This window comes from Pteropus vampyrus, unplaced genomic scaffold (assembly GCF_000151845.1).
Source record: "Pteropus vampyrus isolate Shadow unplaced genomic scaffold, Pvam_2.0 Scaffold12, whole genome shotgun sequence".
NCBI lineage: Eukaryota > Metazoa > Chordata > Mammalia > Chiroptera > Pteropodidae > Pteropus > Pteropus vampyrus.
In genome coordinates this window covers 3,157,917-3,163,553 of record NW_011888793.1, presented here as the reverse complement: position 1 = coordinate 3,163,553, position 5,637 = coordinate 3,157,917, and the positions used below count along the sequence as shown (strand labels likewise).

The following is a 5,637-nucleotide window of genomic DNA, read 5'->3' as shown; positions in this document are numbered from 1 at the left end:
GATCAAAACTACACTGGAGAACAAGCCTAATGAGGAAGCCCCTGCTGCTAGTGTGCTGAGTGCTGTGGGAAGCCACCTTTGTTCTGGCCCTATGAATACCAATGTTGAGCCAGGACCATGACCTTGCAACCACTTCCGCCCCTGAAAGATGAATACTTCTGCTCCCATAGTCAATGACAAAGTGAGTTCTACACAGTTATCGTTCATCAGGTTGTTTACTTCTAATCACAGCCATTCATGGAGAATCTGAGTATAAATCACCTACACTTATTTATTCAAAGTTTGTTCAACAATTTAAGTCCATATTATGTGCCATAAACCATGTTGAAATCTAGGAAATCAACTGAATTAATAAAGTCCCTACCCTCATGAAGTTCATATTTTTAAAGGGGTGATGATGAAAAAAAATAATTTTTTTTAAAAAAGAAATAAGTAAACATATAGTATGTCAGATGACAGTAAGTGCAATAGGCAAAAATAAGCAGGAAGTGAGACATGCCAAGGGGGCAAAGAGTGTTGCTGTTTTATAGAACGGTCAGGGAGAACATCGCTGCTAAGGTGATATATGGGTAAAGATATGACGGAGGAGAAGGAGCAAGCCATATGGACCTTTGGGGGTAGAGCCTCCCAGCAGACAGAATGGCAAATGCAAAGGCTCTCTTGTGGGAATGTATCTGCTGTGTCTAAGAAACAGCAAGGAAACTCCGTGCAGCTTCAGTGTGGCTGGAGCAGAGAGAACAAAAGCAAGAATGATAGGAGATGAAGCTAAAGGCATGGAGGGAGAAGGGGGAAGCTGTATCATATAGGGCTTTGCTGATTAGTGAAAGAACTTCGGCTCTGACTCTGGGTGAGATGGAGAGCCATTCCATTGCAGAGTATTGAGCAGTAGGGAGTCAGTTCTGATTTGTTTTTTGTTTTTTGTTTTTTTTCATAGGATTGTCTAGATATTATGTTAAGCCACATTTTAACAAGGCAAGGACAGAAGCCAGAGAGCTATTGCAATAATTCAAGTGAGACATGAGATGATGGTGTTTTGATCACACTAGTAGTGGTTAAGGACCGAAAGGTGATAGGTACCTGGATATATTCTGAAGGCGTTACCCTCACTACACAGGGTTTTGTGTGCATAAGTGGTGGAAGCAAAGCTGAAGAGAAGTGTGGGGACCAGATCACAAAGCCCTTTATGTGCCATGCCAGATCACAAAGCCCTTTATGTGCCAAGGGATTTGGATTACATCCTTAGGCAACAGGTTGCCACTTACTCATTTTAAGTAGAAAAGCCACATATCGTATTTTGTTTTAGAAAGCTGATTTGGTGGCAGAGTTGAGGGGACAGTAAGACCTGTTAGGAAACACCTGTCGACAGCCTGACAAGAGATGATGAAAAATTTAACAGAAACAAGGGCAATCTAGCTATCAAGTGGGAATGAGCATGTTTTCTATTGTTATGTAAAAAATTACCATAAACTTAGGGGCTTAAAATGACACACATTTAGTATTTCATACTTTCTGTGGGTCAGGAGTTCGGGTATAGCTTAGGCGAACACCAGAGAATGAATCAAGGGCGACCTTAGGATCTCTCCACCATAGACCACAAAGAATGTTAAGGACACCAAATAGATAGGACGTAAGATGTGATGGGATTATTGGATGCAAGTGGGAAAAGCAGAGAAATATAGGATGATGCCCAGCTTCCCAGTCTGTGTGATTGGTAGGTGAAGAAGGCCCTTCACCAAGACAAGAAGCACCAAAAGAGGATCTAGTTAGGGAGAATGAGTCCTCTCTAATTGGGTGTAAAAGATATTACTTTTATGATCATGTTTTTTATTAAATTATTTTTTATTATAATGAAACAAACAGAATAAGCCTTAGCCAAAAGTCTCTATTCCCCTGTTTTTACTTGACTCCCACAGTTCAAGCCACATGCTACTTTCCTAAGCGAGGAACAGGGTAGTTCCTGGATATGTGTGAGTTTTTCTGTGCTTGTAATGAGCTTTTGCAAAGCTGGGTGTGGTGTACCTGAAGAACCATAGAAGTGGCATACCTGAAGGAGTGTCACAGGTTTCAGGTAAGAAAAGTTACTTACAGAAAATGAAGTCAGCCAGGAATTCTCAATGTTTATATGTAATTTACCCATTTAAAGTTGCTTTGGAATTTATATGTTTTCTGTAAAGGAAGCATCTTATTCTGACTTTGTGCTCAGAGAGAATGTTCTTTATTTCAAATTCGCCATGGGTGAGGTGGGGGCAGGAGCTATGCAGGAACAGAGGAGAGAAAAGTAGAGAGCAATAGTCTGTGAAACTAATTAACCAAAGGAATTTATGAAAATTGTGCATGCATGGGTGGATTCCATGATTAGGTTTACTGAGGTCAAATAGTATGTGGCTAGGAACCACCAGACAAGTCTAGGTGGTTAAAGCGGAAGTATTTGAGGAACTAGGCATGGAGATGGTTAAGAAGAATTTTGGAAAGTCCCGGTGTCAGGTACACTGAATAACTACTTTCTTTCCCAGGCCTTTCCCACCTCTACTGGTTGTCCGTGGAAGCCTGTGGCTCTCATTAAAGTGGCCCATTTGTCCACTTCCTTCACAAGGAGATTCCTTCAAGGGTCTCCAGAAGAGCCCTCCCACAAACCTGGGTTTGGCTGATTCTGTCAGGTAGAACTTTTTAAATGACAAATGGCAGAAAACCCAACCTAAAATCACTTAAGCTATTAAGGAATTGACTTACAGGGAAGGGTAGATCTTGTCAGCTTCAGGGGAAGCTGGTTTAAGGGGCCCAAATGAAGTCACTAAGATTTGGTTTCTTGTTGGCAGGATGGCAAGAGCAACCAGATCTTATATCTTCTTGTCATCAAATCCAGCAGGAATCATTCTGTCTCCCAAAGCCAAACATTCATCTTTGTCATGACTCTCATTGGGCGGGAGGGGTCACACACCTCCCCTAGATTAATTACTATGGTAAGGAGAACGCAATTTCTCTGACTGGCTCAGACCCAACCTGTCTATGGGAGTCAACTCTGACTAAAGAAGATTGATCCCAAAGGAAGTCTGGGTACGGTTTCTACCAGAATTAGAATAAATGAATGTTGAGTGGTAAACATAGGAAAAAACTCTATTTATCCCAGGAGTGTACCTTTTAATTGAGCCAGCAATTTACTTAAATGGCAGCATGATTGCCAATGACACAGAAATATTGATATTTCAAGTTATACACCTTATACCTTGCTCTCCCCACCTCGCTGTCCCACCACACTTACACACTTAGTTTTACCAAAAGCTAGTTAGAAGCGGCTCAGAAATATTCTATTGCCTTATGCATAGGCCAAACCTCAGATCAATAAGGGGAGAAAGCCCATGTCGCACACTTTAAGGAGGAGAGGAGAGCCTCCACTGGGTACCAGCACTTAACCTATGCATTAAAGGTTTGAAGAGCATTCTTCTTAAAAGAGAGATGTAAGGAGATGCCATATTGCTTGTAAAGGATCCCCAGTGTATTAGGCCTGAGAAGAAAAGTTCTATGTTTGGATGGTAAAAGGAAGTGAATTAGCAAATCGGAAGGGCGCAAGAAGGAGCAGTGCTGGCATGGAAAGGTCCCTAGGGGATTTTCACTTAGTTGTTCAGTGTTTCGCCAGCAGTACCAATAGCATAGTTAAACTTTTTGCTCCTATAGCCATTTTGCTTCTCTTGTGGTATTTTTCTTCTACCATATTTGGCTTAAATACTATCACATTTCACATCCCTCTCCAAGCCTTTTCACTGATGCCTCCCAGATAAAAGGCCCCACATCTGATGTTAACTTAAAAACTTTCTTGATTCCTTAAAACGAGTTATTCATTGACAGAAGCTAAATTACTAGCTGTTGGGCAAATCCTCTAATTCTTTAAAACTACTGATTTGCTTGGAGAAACTTCTGTAAATCTACTGTAGAAATAAGCGAAGCGGCGTGCCCATTGTTTGCTCTACGCGTTAAGTTTGGGAGAGGGAGAAGTTACTCATTTGCCGGATTCCACACGGTGAGTCCAGGGGAGGGAATCAAGTGTACCACCGGCTTGACAAGCAGCACAGGGAAGCACGGCCGCTGCCGGCAGGACAGAACGGGCGGGGGGCTACCGGGCTGCCTCCGAGCATAGTCCTGGACGAACTGCCCTAAAGATCAAGCATTTTGCCTTCTCTTTCCTGTGATGGCCACAGTTTCCTGTGCGAAGAGGTATGGCTATCCTCCTTCCTGTCCTTTTGTTCAACAAAAACAAAAGCTAATTAAAGTGAATGTCAGAAGCTTGCAGTGAGGCGAGGAGTGGGCTGTGGAAAAACAGGACAGAGAAACTTCCAGGGTCTGGCTGATTATGCAGATACAGCGCTTGTGGAGGTGTGTGTCTAGCTGGGTATGCATGTTTTTCAGTAATTAGGGTAAAAAAGCCACCTCTCTGTAGGTTATTAAAACATGTCTCTAGGCCTCAGGAGCAGAAAACTGTGCTTCTATGTGCATTTTTGTTTTATTTCATAATAGTCTAGGCTCATTTCTATTTCATACTTTTGTTTACCTCAAGAAACATTTTGCAACCAGTAAAGAAACTGCCCCTGCCTATGATTTTCAAAGAAAATTCAATAGCATCGCTATGGTCACTGGCTTAAACAGTCATTATTACTGTTGGATTTGCTATCTTTTTTCCCTTTAATATTTCAGATATCTTAGAAATCATAATTGCATCTAACCACTTTTTTGTTCCTTCAAATATATATTTAAATTGCTATAGTAATCAACCATTGATTTCATGATATACATGTTTTCAATTTAAAGAATAAAGAAAAATACTTAAGGCATTATTTGAATTAGTTATGCAGCTGTTTTAATATATGGAATTTAAATGTAAATAAAGGTACACTTAACATGGAATTTTCCTTGTAATTTGAGAGTTTGGGTATGCTTTCTGGAAAAACAAACCTACAAAATTTGAATTAAAAGTTTTATCAAGATTTATATCAATTCCAGAGCAAATATGACTTACAAAGTCCAACTTTATAGGTGCAAATGGATACACTATGAAATCATTATGACAGATCACAAATTCTTGGTTTAGAAAGTTGGTTAGACTTAAAGATGTTTCCTTCATTCCCCATAAAGAAAAAAAAAAAATGTTTCCTATCTATTTGTGTTTCAGTAAGTTGTAATATACATTCAAAATTAATTATGGTTAATTAATTAGCTCTTGCCTAAACAAGTTACCAAACCTATCTTTTTGTATATGTTTATGGTAACAAGGCCTGCTACAACCTTAGACTAGTCCTAGCAAAAGGTCCAAGGGCTGAATTCTTTATCATCATTTGAAAAAACCCAGCTTCAGAGTTTTTCAGTAGAAGTGAAGTGTAGCAACATGTCGTGGCAGAGGAAACTGAGAGACGCCCAGGGAACAATAGACATCTTGTGGGAAGGGCTGAAATGTATGCGGCCCATTCCCATGGGAACGTCTGTGGTTCTTTCACACTGTGTGAAAAAGATGCTCCTTGAAAAGAATCTTTAATCCTTTCTTTCAAGGGAAAAGCTATCTGAGAACTTTATTGAAAGTTTCTAGAACCCAAATGGGTCTAAGTTTGTCAGTGGGCATTTTTTATACAGGTGAATAAAATAACTTTTTTT

At 40.2% G+C, this 5,637-nt stretch overlaps 1 protein-coding gene across 15 annotated transcripts in view; it reads left to right on the top strand.

Annotated features, from left to right (window-relative positions):
• The first annotated feature begins 3,785 nt into the window (after positions 1 to 3,785).
• The window catches only part of VEPH1 (ventricular zone expressed PH domain containing 1), a 190,073-nt gene continuing 188,221 nt past the window's right edge, over positions 3,786 to 5,637 (top strand). For 13 of the 15 annotated variants that reach the window (XR_002777563.1, XR_002777565.1, XM_011379507.2 and 10 more), the window contains exon 1: positions 4,026 to 4,209. The gene's annotated coding sequence lies outside the window, so the exon portion shown is untranslated. The other 2 variants (XM_011379484.2, XM_011379491.2) reach the window with 2 other exon arrangements.